The sequence below is a fragment of the Martes martes genome, assembly GCF_963455335.1.
Source record: "Martes martes genome assembly, chromosome: 1".
In the NCBI taxonomy this organism is placed as follows: Eukaryota; Metazoa; Chordata; class Mammalia; order Carnivora; family Mustelidae; genus Martes; species Martes martes.
In genome coordinates, this window is record NC_137888.1 from 97,785,069 (window position 1) to 97,799,805 (window position 14,737).

The 14,737-nt window shown below is 35.7% G+C and overlaps 1 protein-coding gene across 3 annotated transcripts in view; it reads left to right on the plus strand.

Annotated features, from left to right (window-relative positions):
* The window catches only part of NAALADL2 (N-acetylated alpha-linked acidic dipeptidase like 2), a 1,359,315-nt gene that overhangs the window by 1,015,013 nt on the left and 329,565 nt on the right, over positions 1 to 14,737 (plus strand). The window lies entirely within an intron of this gene.

A 14,737-nucleotide genomic window follows, 5' to 3' on the forward strand; every position in this document is an offset into this window, starting at 1 on the left:
CATTTATTTCTCGTCTGTGGCTCTTTAAGGGACATTTTTGGAAAGTAATTTTGATAAAGACTGAGAGTTGATCAAACTGAGAGATTTAAAAAAAAAGGGGAGAAGCAGAAAGCATTTTAAACTGTAACAAAGAAAAGCAGCTTTACAAATAAAGCATTTTGTACGTTCACGAAAATCTGCTTAACAGAGCTTCCTCGTTTCAGCTTCAGCAGTCTGCGTGGCTGCCAAGATTCAGTGGATAGCAGTCAGCTATCTGGGGTATGAAGTCTTTTAGTAGAAAGCATTAAAGCCTAATTCCTGCGATTGACTAAAAAATCCCTGTGTCTTTACGCATCATCGCCTGAGAGATGCCTCTTGCACCACGGAGCGGTTTGTCTGGCCTTGTTGGAACACACCGGATAAAACTGAAGTAGTTAAGCTGCCTTGGTGGGGTGCGAGCCACAGGCTGCGTCTTACGTCTGCCTCCAGCCGCAGCATTAGAGTCCTGACGAAGAGACTCTCTTTACATACTGTTCAATTTGGATCTAGTCATTGTAAAATTCAACCGAGGACTCTGTTTCTGCATCCAGACCTGGAGGCTCAACGACCCAGGTTTTATCTCTTCTGCTTTTCTCTTGACAACAAAAGCATTAAAAAAAAAAAAATGTTTTGAAGACACCTAAAAAGAAACCCCAAACCTGAATACATACAGGATTGCTCTCTGTTAGAGAGGCGTGCATACTTTTCAAAGTCCAATCAATTGAGTGCCTCCTAAACTGATTATTGATTGAGCCACTAGAATATTTGGAAAACACTGAAAAGCCTCGGTCCTCAAAGCTGGAAAGAAGCAGTCTTTGAGGAGCTTTTTGTTTTGTTTTGTTTTATTGTCTTTTATTTTGAGCCTTACAAATTGATCGTGGACTCTATTAAAATATGTGAAGAACGCTATAATAATACTTTAGTTGTAAGGAAAGCTCTGGACTTCTAAGAGACCAGATTTAATTAACTGATTACTTCAATAAATATTCAGAGCCCCTAATGTGGTCCAGCCACTGTCCTGCCCTCAGTAAGCTGATAGTCCGTGTACTGGCTCCATGACTGCTCATACAGCATCATACAGCTGCTATTTCTAGATCTACAGAAGGCTATCTAATCTCAAATCTCAGGTTGACCTGAGAATCAAGTTATGATGTATGTCTCGGTACTTTTGCATACTGTAAAATGTTATATTAGCCATTGTCTTTCTAACCAAAGAACTTTATCAGTTTCCTCCACGGTATGTTAAATATCTGTATAATAATGTCACAGCTAAGCAAAATGGCACCCCATAGCTATATCTTTACAGTAAGTTACAACATGTATAAAGCTTAGAAGAAAAAATGAGATGTGCGCTGAAACCTGTTTTACAACTCCATTTTAAAAAAGGAACCAGAGGGGCACCTGGGTAGATCAGTGGGTTAAGCTTCTGCCTTCAGCTTAGGTCATGATCTTAAGGTCCTGGGATTGAGCCCCACATCAGGCTCTCTGCTCGGTGGGGAGCCTGCTTCCCCCTCTCTCTTTGCCGGCCTCTCTGCCTACTTGTAATCTCTTTCTGTCAAATAAATAAATACAATCTTTTTTTTTTTTTTTTAATACAAGATAGGCCTGCTTTTGTAAGGAATTATGCCATATCAGATTTTCCTCATGGGTATAGTAGCTATTATTGTTTTTAGAAAAATTTGTAGATGTGGGTGTTTCATGTTTAACAGGCACTCCTTTCATCATCTTTTTAAGTACAGGGTATTACATTTAGATTTCCCAAATAGTGATGGAGCAGTCTGAGTTGTTAAATTTTTAAATGAATCTTAAATGTAAGGTAACAAGCCTCTACCCATAATGTTTTGGATAATAATACTTATGATAGCCAAGATAAATTAATTAACTTTTAAATTTTCTCATAAACACATAAATACATTATTTGCTCATTCTGATATATATCAGGATGGGACATGGAAAGGATACAGAATGAAATGCTATATTTTGGAGCAATAAGAGCAGTGCTTATAGTTTATAGAATAAAAAATAATTTAAAACATAGTTATATCTTATTGTGGAATTTTCTTTTTCTTGAGCCTCAGTGTAGGAAGATTTTCACAGAGAAGTTAGGCAGGAGTACATTAAAAATATGTGTACAAATCAACTAAGTATTTATTATACCCATTTAATCCTTTGTATATAACAAATCCAAATTCTTTATCATCCAGGCTAGAGTATAGTGGAATTTTAACATCCATTTGCCCCCCCACCTTTGAACTGTTGCCAACACTTCCCAGTAGTGTGAATATGTTTGGCCACATCCCAGGCTCTAGAAATAGATCCTCATTAGCTCAAGTCTATTGGCATATCACAGGATGATCTCGGCCAAACAGTGCCAAGACTTGATTTCTGGAATTTATTTGAGCAATGACTCACTTTAACACTATAGCTGAAAGAAAAAGCCTTTAGCCTTTTTGGTAAGTTCTTTGGGACCTTGAGAGTATAGCCTACCTGAAAATGCACCAATACAAGGAAGGTACAAGTGAATAATGGGGGGAGGGGGAATAGAAAATCTTCTCTACATCATCTGAGTCCTAAAGCTTTGTCTGAAGCCAGACCAACTGAACTGGCCATGTATATGAGTCAACACATCCCCTGCCCACCCCTGTTTTTTTTCCAGTCAATCTATGTTGGATTTTTAGTTTCTTGAAAAAAAAAAAAAAAAAAAAAAAAAAAAAAGCTCCTAACTAAAATAGATCATAAAACTTAAACTAAACAAAAGTATTTAATATCTACATTCATGAAATAGGTTCAACAAAATGAAGTGGAGAGCAGAGTATTTATATGGAAAGTCCTAAGGGAACTAAGACTTGTTTGAGGGATAGAAAAAGAAGCAGGAAAAAAGGTTTTGCAATACACACACACACACACACACACACACACATGGGTTGATCAGATAACTGCATATTGACTGTATTTTATTTTCCATGATCTTGTCTTACTTTTTGTAGGCCTTACCTATTGATCTAATATGTTATCAGTCTTTGTCCTTGAGAATCAACCAAAACATGGGAATTTGAATTTTCAATTATCAGTCTGAGTTTGTGGATAAAAACGATGAATATAGTGGAAGAAGGTGAGGGGGAAGCTTAAAACCCATTAACTTAAGGCAAAAATTTTAAATGAATCGAGTTAAAAGAAACATCTTAATATGTTTGATGAATCATTTTTGATGAATAGAAAAATGGCTATTTCTGGGTTACATAAAAATGTCATCAGTGATGACAAGTTTTTACATAAGTAAATTTGGATTATCTCTTCAAATGGAGAAATAAATAAATATATGTATATATATGTATATATGTATAATTTCCCTGTTCAGAATTTTATATATTCTTTGATGAAATTTACTTTAATTAGAATAATATAGTGAGGTCTGTTATTTCATACATATTTTGAAGATTTATATTTCTAATTTATTAAGTTACTTAAAAGTACTCATTATCATTTCTTGAGTAGAGATTTAAAAAGATGTATTAAACATATTATCCAAAAATTGAGGTTAAACTAAAATCTATTGGCAAATAGCAAATTTTAGCTTTTCAAGAAATATTCATTAACAAGTAATATTATTAGTACAGTTGAATTCAGCATTATTTTTTGTTACATACAAAACTAATCAACCTGTTCAGAGTAGCCCTAACATTGCTACATGTGAGAAGACCCAGGAGTACATTTTGTTTTTCTGGTTAAAAAGTGTCTCAGTAGATACATCAAGCAAATAACAGAGTGGTGTGGAAATGATATGATATGGCCTTTTTTGTGCTCTAGGAAAAATAATTCCTCAGAAGGCCTAAAAAGAAAGTATAAGAAAATTGCAAACTTGCGATTTTAATAGGGTAGGTTTTAATAACTTCTAGCCATGAATGTGGAGGAAGGTATTTAGAAGAACATGTGAAAATTTTAATTTGTCTAGACAACTTCTGTGTAGTATGCATATAGATACAGTGGCCACTTTTTATTCCAAAAATTCAGTGAGTTAGAATACTTTTGCAATCAGTGTCATGACAAATGTTAGGAGTCACTAAACTGTGCAATGGTGACACCTCAATTTTATGGCTCTTCAAGCAGCGAGTTGCACAGTGAACCTAGGAGTCTGAGCTGGAAGCTGATAACAGAGTAATCCATAGAACTAAAGATCAGCCTTCATGAGCTCCCAGTCTGAAGTCCTTGGACAAAAGGAAAAAAAGCTTCAGAAATGACTTTGAAGGACTACTCATCAAGGGTCTTAAACAGAGTGAACATAGGTGGGAAACCTATTGTCCAAAGTCCGCAGAAAGTACAGTCAATTCTCTGTTTCCTGGGGAGTGCAGGTTGGGTTTACCAAGGGTGACACAGATCTGTCATTCACCCAGAACTTCTCATGTTTCCAGCTTTCTGTCTTGACAGTTTTGATTTTCAGAAATGATTCAACTTAGATTCAGTCTAGAGTTATGTTTGTTTGTTAAAAGACCTAAAGACAACCTGAGATGTACACTCTTCAGCAGAATTAGTTTAACAAGTGTTTTCTGATTTCCAGTGTTTCTCAGCAGTTTTTATTGTTTCCTGTATTCTTGTCATATCAGTTCTCAAGTACCTGTCGCTTCTTTCAAATTACAAAATCTTCAACTAAACTTCGTAGCTGATGTATGTGATAAACTCCATTAGAGCATACCCTATCCTTATAGTTTGATGGTCCTCTTTATGCCGCAGGCTAATTGAGGAGTGCATTTCTGGTTGTACATCCTGCTATTTCCTTCATGTATCCAGTATTTCTCCCTATCATTATATTTAGTATTATCCAAACATGTCTTAAGTTTGTGTCTCTAAGTTGAAAAACCTCTGTCCTCTAAAGCTCCATGCAAATGCCATGCTCCCCATGTTGGAGGTAGCACCTCCTGACTTTCTCAGCCTTGCTTTAGGCACTTGTATGCTGCTTGGAAGAATATAATATTCTTCTGAACTAGAGTATAAGCAACTTTAATTTTCTTTTCTTTTTTTTTTTTAAATTTTTATTTATTTATTAGAGAGAGAGAGAGAGCAGAGGGAGAGGGAGAAGCAGACACCCTGTTGAGCAGCGAGCCTGACACAAGGCTCGATCCCAGGGTCTTGAGGTGATGACCTGAGAAGGCAGACGTCAACCGACTGAGCCACCCAGGCACTCCTTCAGTTTTCATTAGAATGTGTTGTGGTTCTCTGAGGTTTCCTTTATTTCCCAGTGTTCTATGAGTATTTAGAAAGAGTGTGTACTCTTTTGCCAGGCATACAGTTCTATGCTCACTCACACTAGGCACCATACTCAAGTCATTCAAATGGTCTGTATCTTATTATTAATGTTAAAGTTGCCTTCTATTTGTATAGATTTCTCTATTTTATCTTGTAGTTCTGCTGATTTTTGATTCATACATTTTAAGGTCATTTCTTAGGTGTTTGTAAGTTCAAATGCAATACATCTTCCTGGTTGGTTGAAACACTTATCAGATGAAGTGATCGTCTTTATATTTTTTAAATTTCTTTTTCTTCTTTGTATTTTTAATGTGTGTTTTAAAATTTGATTTGGGTTGACATTAATTTAGCTTCAGTAGCTTTTTTTTTTCTTACTATCCAGCTTTCTATGTATTTCTCTTTTAGCATCTCTTCTTACTAGCAACTAGTTTGTATTTTGTTAAAGTAAATTCTACTTAACTCATGACCCTGAGATCAAGAGTCACATGCTTTACCAGATGAGCCAACCAGGCACCCTACAACTACTTTGTATTGTAAATATAATCTGATTATCTTTTAGTCGAAACTTCCAGTTTATTACATTTAAAGTGATTATTAGTTTATTTATGCTTCCATATTTTTATTGAATTTTGGTTTCTTCCTTGTACCACATATTATGTTTGACTTTTGTTTTATTTCTCTCATTAGATTTAGATTATTTTGTCATTATATATTTTTTTCCTTTACAATTTTAGAAGTTATAAATACTTTTTATATTCTTTTAGAGCTACCCTAGAATTATAGCTTTTTAAATATCCTTTTTCCTGCTTTGTTCCATGACAGATAACTTTCTTCGCTATCTCGTGGGTAGGTGTGGGGAGTGCAGTCATTTAGGATTCTACTTTATGAGGAAGAACCTCTTTTTGGAACTACCTTCTCTCCAACTTGGGCAGGCCCAGGGCTTTTTCTTCTAAACTTTGCATCTCATAAGGCCATTAAAAGATGCTCTAGGTTCAGTAAATTCCCTCAAGTTGAAAGCAGCTTTATTGGGTTACTTATCTGGGTTCCTATCACAACTTAAATTTTGACCTAGTAATTCCTTACCTTCTAGTTCTTAGATGCTGTTAACAAGATTCATTTTGTACTTTATTCAGCATTGTAAATTACTTTCAGTGGGAAAGTTGGTCTGAATATCCTAGCCTGTCCTATTACTATAAAAGAAATTCTCCTCACCATCTATTCATTTCCTGGCAACACATACGGATGACTCACTAAATACACCTAAGTTGGTCAACATATAAATCAGGTTGCCATTAGGAAATCGATGACACCCACACTAAAAATGTGCAGTTCAAGGCAGTTTGGCTAAGGGCCTGTGCAAAAGTGTCGATTAGGTAAAGGAAATTGGAAAAGTGACAGTGAGGGGCACCTGGGTCGTTCAGTCAGTTCAGTGGCTCACTCTTGATTTTGGCTCAGGTCATGATCTCAGGGCTGTGACATCAAGTCCTGTCAAGCTCCGTGCTCAATAGGTAGTCCGCCTGAGATTCTCTCTCTCCCTCTCCCCTGCCCAACCCCTCTTTTTTTCCTCTCTCTAAAATAAATAAATCTTAAAAGAAAAGAATGGAAAGAAAAGAGAATGAAATAAAGGAAAAGAAAAGGAAAGGAAAGGAGAAAAGAAAAGGCGAACCACTCAGTCTAGCAATTGTTACTATGTATAAATGTAAAGGTACAAGAAGGGAGAGTAGTTAACAGAAACTGGCAAGTCCTTAAGAGTTAGGAGAGGTCAGTCTGCCCGGTGCCTTGGCTTTCAATCAAAGAATGCAGACACTGCCAGCAAGTGACCAGCCAGGGAGGGTGATGGAACACAGGGCTCTAATCTTTCTCTTACTCAACCTACTGATCACTGTTGATATCTTCTATTGGCTAAACCCAACCTAAAGCCAAGAACAGAGGAGCCAGGTAGATGGTCTCTACAGAGGTCAGCTTCTTGGGGCACAGAGCTAAGTGAAGGATGGCAATAGACTTGGATGGCAATGTGGGAAATATGCAGTCCAGTTAGTGTTGTAGGTGATTAGTCTGCTGATGAATTTGATAGTTTGTGATTTGTAGAATGGTTTGGTAGAAAGATGTGGAAAATCTGTTAAATAACTTTCACTCTTATAAGGGATACAAAGAAGATGAAAGTCATTTTTTTCTGGGGTTCATATTTTTTCAAACATCTTCCTACTTACATAATTTTACTAATTCAAAATAATATTAAACTTTAAATATTTTTCCTAAAATGCATGTAAGTTCATAAGAATGCATCATACACACTTGGGTGTGTGTGTGAGTCTGTGTCTGTGTCTGTGTAGACTGAGGGATAGCTACTAAACTAAGGAAGGATGTGGTGAAAAGGACCAAGCAAACAGTTTTCATTCAGTATTTTTATGCTAGTCTCACTTTTTTTAAGAACAAAAATTTGATATACTAACACAGATTTGGAGATTTTATTTTTCTCTTTAATTTCTATTATTACAAAAACAGTTAATGTTTGCTAAGAGTTAAAAAAGAGAGATTAAAAAAAAGAGAGAGATGAACAAAAACAGGGACGGAAGTTAACACATTCTATATGAGCCACGTTGAGCTTCCATAACAAGATACCACAGCACTGGTGGCTTCAACAATAGACATTTATTTTTCTCACAGTTCTGGAGACTGGAAGCTCTAGGCTCATGGTGCCAACAAAATTCGCTTTCTGATAAGAGCTCTCTTCTTGGCTTGTAGACGGTTGCCTTCTCTGTGTCCTCATGTGGACTTATCTCTGAGCATACATAAAGAGAGTAAGAAACCTGTGGTGCTTCTTTCTCTTTTTTATAAAGACGCCAGTCCTATCAGATCAAATTCCCACTCTTAAGACCTCATTTAACCCTTTCTCCTTAAATGCCCTATTTCCAAATACAGCTACACTGAGGGTTAAGGCTTCAACATATGATTTTGAAGACAAATGGTTTGGTCCAGAACACATTCCTAATACCCAGTAATTGTCACTATCAATGCTTAATATAAATCCTTCTAGATTTTTAATATACACATTTAGAGGTTTTGTTTCTTGTTTGTTTTTTTTACCAAAAGGAGTATTTATCTAATTAAATATCTCCACTTTTTCATGATAGTAAACTTTACTTTATTTAATATATAAAAAGTTTTGCCAGTCATCCAAATTTCTTACAGTGGGTTTATCCAAACCAAGATCCCAGCTAGCCCTACAAATTGCCTCCCTGCTAATCTAGTACAATCCTCTTTTTCTTCTCTTAACACTGAGATCTATAGGATCAAGTTTATTGTCCTGAATGTCCTACATTCTAGATTTGTGGGTTGTTTCCTTGTGATTTTATTTAACTAGTTCTTCTGTCCTTTTTATTTTCAATAAATTTGACATTAATTCTTAAGTTTTCTATGAGAAAACTCATTATTGTAATGAGCTTCTTTTTTTTTTTTTTTTTTTGGTAGTTGGTGTTATTGTCACTATCCAGGATATGGTAAGACATATAATATCAGATGAGGCAGGACATAGTGGACCTAACTGAGTCTTAGGATTAGAACTTGTATAAATGTCTTGTGCAGAACTCTTTTTTTTTTTTAATAAAAAGTATTTTATTTATTTTAAAGAGAGCACATGCATGAAGGGGGAGGGGATCAGGAAGAGAGGGAAAGGGAGAAGCAGACTCCTTGCTGAGCATGGATGGAGCCAGGCACAGGGCTCAATTCCAGGACCCTGAGATCATGACCTCAGTCAAAGTCAGAAGCTTCACCGACTGAGCCACCTAGGCACCCCTTACTATGTAGAACTCTTGTGTAAAGTGATGTTCCCTGCAGGACAGACTGAAATGGAGCTCCTGAGAAAGTTACAATATGGCTAGAAGAACATAGTATCTGGGGCAGTTCCGATGATATGAGTTTGTATCTGTGGATGTGGGCAGTCCAATGACTTGCTGCCAGTGCATTCTGATTGGTCAGCATATATGCTGGATCAGTTCATAAATATTTTGATAAATATTTTGAATAAGATGCTTGGTCTAGAGCATATGATATCAATCATATAATCAATCAATAATATTGGTTCAGAAAAACGTTTGGCAATAGGGAGATGTCATGTAGAAAAAAGGAGCATTCAGAAAGCTATACAGGCTGTGAGGACATAGAATCCAGAAGCAGTTTATGTTCAGACATTTAGGGAAGCAGTTGGCATTTAGGAAAGATGCTAGCAGTTTATAAAGTCCCAATCATCAGAAGTATGATTCTAGACTTTACTAGTTCCTAGAGTGCAGGGAAATTGAAAAATAAAGAAAACCAATCATAGCCCCAATCCTAGAAGTTCTTTTCTAGAGTCAAGTAGCTAAAAAGAGTTGGGTATACAGAATGAAATACTCAATTAAAATTAGGAATCCTAGGGACGCCTGGGTGGCTCAGTTGGTTGAGCGGCTGCCTTCGGCTCAGGTCATGATCCCAGCGTCCTGGGATCGAGTCCCACATCGGGCTCCTTGCTCGGCAGGGAGCCTGCTTCTCCCTCTGCCTCTGCCTGCCTCTCTGTCTGCCTGTGCTCACTCTCTCTGACAAATAAATAAATAAAATCTTTAAAAAAAAAAAATAAAAAAAAAATAAAATTAGGAATCCTAGGAAGAACTGTGTTTAAGAAACCAGCAAAAGCCTGTTTATTGGAATTAGGACTCAGAGTTAGCAGCAATTTTTAGTTCTCAAATCTCTTTAAATAAGGTTGGGGTTTTTCCTAGCTATTGGGTCATGCTTACTCACAGTGCAGCTGGAGATGAAGCCTTGTTAGTTAGGATTAAAGAGACGAGAACTAGTTGAGTCTTCATAATAGCAACAAAAATGCAAGATAGACTTATCACTGGAAAATAATTTCCATAGTGTTTTTCTTTGCATGTGATGAAATTAAGGACTAGAGGGAGGCAACTACTTTTATGTTTCAGCTCTGACACTCCTCACCCTATTTGAGTACAAATGGTCTGAATGGAACACATTTTTGTCATCTCGAAATCTTTTGAACTTCACACATCAAATTTAAAGCTGCCATCAAACTTTGAAGGATGAAAGACAGAAAACATTTGGCAAATGTAAGCTGGAAATGTTATCTTAAAGTAGCAGTACGTACACACATACACATGCATTGACTTTTTAAATAACAAACGGCATCTAAATGTTATCCAGGATTTTCTAATTTCTAGTGTATTTTTTTAAATTTTGAAATAAATGCAAACTTATAGAAAAGTTTCAAGAATAGTACAAAGAATTTTTTTTTTCTCAACTACCCGAGAGCAAGCTACAGACATGATGAACCACCACATCTGAATTCTCCCACAAACGGTGACATTTTCTCTACCCAGACAGCACAACCATCACAGTCAGGAATGAAACATTGATACACTCCTACTGTACACTCCAAAGGCCCCATTCGAATTTTGCCAGTTGTTTCAGTAATGACCTAAATAGCAAATGGATCTAAACTAGGGTCATGCGTTCTGAGTTATCAAGTGTCCTATTTCCTTAAGCCTGGAATCGTCTCAGTCTCTGCTTGATTTTCATTTTGCTCTATCATTTTTGAAGCTTACATGTCAGCTATCTGCAGAATGTTCCCCAGTCTGAGTTTAGCTGATGTTTTCCCATGAATAATTTCAGCCTCTGCATCTTTGGCAGCACTATTACAAAGTGAGACTGTTTTTTCCCCATTGCTGATATCAGTTTGTCCCATTACTGGTAATGCTAATTTTGATAATTCAATTAAATTAATCAAAAATCTGTGAGGGCTTCTCTTTGAGGTTACTATTTTTAAATTTTTTTCTTTTACAATTAACAATCATTTGAAATCATTGCAAAGATCCTGCTCACACCCTCTCTTAGGTCCACCCACTAGTTTAAATGTTTATTTTTGCTTTATGTCCAATTAGTCATTACCAAGGTGATGCCAGTGGTGACCCTCCAAGTTCATCATCCCTTCTGCTTCTATTAGTTGATATTATACTGTAAAGAAAAGCTCTCTTTTCACTTTGGGTGTTTATTTATACATATAGTATCAGTTGATTATATATAATTAGGATTTAAGCCCTAATTTATTTAATGGGTTTTAATTCAGTACTACTTTTTTTCTTTTTCCTTTGGATACTCAAATTGTTCCAGGTCAGCCCAAAATATCAGCTTTAACCTAGGTTCTGTCTATTGGCTTATTCTCATTATTCTTTGAAAATTACCTTCGTTTTTGGTGTCATGTTGTTTTTGACAAACTTATTATCAATCTGATTCTGGGTTTTTTGTTTGTTTGTCTTGTAAGTGATCTGCTTTTCACACTGGGAACTTTCAGAATTTTTCTCTATGTCTTTCACGCTTTTATTTTTTAATTTTATTTTATTATTATTATTTTTTAAATTTTGTTTATTTGACACAGAGAGAGAGAGATCACAAGTAGGCAGAGAGACAGGCAGAGAGAGAGGGGGAAGCAGGCTCCCCGCCGAGCAGAGAGCCTGAGGCGGGGCTCGATCCCAGGACCGTGAGATCATGACCTGAGCTGAAGACGCCCCTGTCTTTCATGCTTTTAAACTTCATTATAAAATATATAGATGTGGGCCACCTGGGTGGCCCAGTCAGTTAAGTGTTTGCCTTAATTCCTGCACCGGGCTCTCTGATCAGTGGGGAGCCTGCCTCTCCCTCTGCCAGCTGCTTCCCCTGCTTGTGCTCTCTCTCTCTTTCTCTGTGTGTTAAATAAAGAAAATCTTTAAAAAACAAAACCAAAACAAAACAAAAGTCAAATAAAATATAGAGATGTAACTTTCCCTTTTTCTGGAAAAAATATTATTTCTTTAAATATATTCTCTCTTCCATTTATTTTTCTTCTTCTGATATTATTTCTAGAAATCCTATTTCTATCCACCATGAATTTTAATTGTACTTCCCTATTTTCTCTCTTTATACTTTTCTGTGATTTCTAGAAAAATGTTCATCTGGTATTAAATTCAATTGTCTGTCATATCTATCTATTACCTACCATCTCTACTCATCCTATCTATTGTCATATTTCTTTTAATTATTCTATTTCCTTACCTATTATTTCTTCTTTTTAAAATGTTTTTTGGTTGTTTCTTTTTGCTAATGAATCCCCTTCTGTTCTTGTATTTAATTATAATGCTTATTTTTAAATTCATGTGTTGTGTGTTTCAGTATGTTTACTTTAGGTATTATATATGTTCATCATGTTTCTTTTGTGTGGTTGTAGACCCTCACAACCAGATATCTAGGGTTCTAATCTGGGAATTTATGTTGCTCTGGAAGTATTAGCTACCCTCTTATAGCTTATAGGAGGGCAGAGCCGAGTCAGACCCCAATTTATATCTTTCTGGGTTTTCATAATGGGAGTCATCATGTCCCCAGATACTATGGGACTAGTCTAAACCTCTCTCATTTTCTGAAAGTTCCCCAGGCAACCTCAGGTTTCCGGGATTTGGTATTAAAAGATGGAGAAATAGGGAGAGACGTCCCCTTGGGTTTTAGTTCCCAGCACTCTGGGAACTGCAGGAGAAGAATAAATATCCAAGGGTTCAGGTTTGTTCAAGCCTTTTTACAACAGTATTTCACCACAGCAGACCCTGGGAGGACTTCATAACCCAGTTTTTGTTTCATTTATTTCTCTCTCCTTTTTACTATTTTGTCTGTAAACCCACATTTTTACCTAAGTTCGGTCATTATCTATATCTCTTGGTATTCTATTTTTTCATGTATAGGGTATCCATGTCTCTACATATTACTTTTACATTTTGATGGGCACACATTTTATCACAATTTTCTAAGCCATTTCCCTGTTTGGGATATTGGGATGTTTTTTGTAATTGCTATTATAGATTATACTGGGAAGAATTAAATTATTCTTGTAGAATAAATTACAGACTACAGAATTGCTATTGTTATTGCTATGAAGAGTAATATTGCCTTAACAATGGGTTGTTTGAATTAGCAATGTCAACAGCAATGTGTCGTGAGAGTTTATCCAAAGTTTTGCTGACATTCATGTTAAAAATGTAATGTGATCGTGGTGCTGCTTCTTGTGAAGGGAAGCAGACTATGCGTATTTGTTTTCAGATAATGAGCAGGGAATATCATAAAATGTTATATATTAGGATCAATATCATGTATGGGGATGCAAACAAATGGATGAAAAAGCTATTTTTGCTATATTAGATATTATGTCCATCTGGTCCTTGCATAATGATACATAAGAAGGTCCTTCTGTCAGTTGGGAGGATCCAGTGTAAATATAGCATCCTTCTCTGAGCAAAAGATTGTCTTTACTTTTTCAGATCTATGAGTATCTTCTAATAGGAAGAGGACAAGAAAAAATATTTGAAATGATTCCATACAAATGTTGAGGATGCTATGAAATGCAAAAAAAAAAAAAAAAAAGGCATTTAAAAAAGCAACTATTAAAAAAGAAAATCAAATATTCCAAAGCAAAAATGAAGATGGAACAAAAAATCAGAGAAATAAGCAAAAGAGTTTACTCTGTGGTTTCCTGGTGTTGGGAAGTTATGTATTCTGGTAAATTAGAGTGGGAATATAGCAATACATGAGGACAAAAGACAGTTATATGCCTATAGGGAGCAGGGAGTTGTAACTAGCATTCATATATAAAAGCAGGACCATGGGGGTAGTAGGAAGACTAGAAAGGAACTCACCCACCGGTGGAGAAATCTTTCTTTTATCTGAGCTCTGGGTGAAAAAAAAAAAAATATCTATATTTAGAAATCAAAAACTCTAGCTCAGAATTTCCACTACTGTTGTAGTACAGAAACTGCAAGCCAAGAAATTTACATAAAAATTGTCCCCAAGCCAGAGATGCCCCAGGATGCCTGGCAAAAGTAAATGCAATACTGGGAAAATATATATTGGAGGAACACTAAGCAAAAGAATGATGGAATAATCTTATTAATATCAGAGGAGAGGTGGGGAGGAAGAGTTTAGGTAAAAACTTGGCATAGAGAAGATGTAAAGAACAATTGTTCTACATATTCTATATAGAAATCAGAAAGATATAGCAATTCCCAAATTGAATGCATGAAACTAGTCTAAAAACATGCAAAGGAAAATTTGATAGCATTACTAGGACAACTGATAAAGACAAATCACATGGGAAACTTTTGTCTTGATAAGTTAACTTGTCTTGATAATAGAGAAAATATACAGAATAATTAATGAAGTTATAACCACACACTTTTCTAGCTTGATCTACAGGACATATATATGAGATGCTGTACTCATATAATAGGGAGTACATATTTTTGTTTGAAACATTTTATTAAAGTATACATTCTCTATCAGATGTAATAACCTACAGGATTACAAAACAAATCTCACATAATATCAAGGAACCAATATCTTACAGACCTTGCTTTCAGTCCATAATTAAGTTAGATACCAATAGTAACACACACCTTGTATTTGAATACTTTAAAAA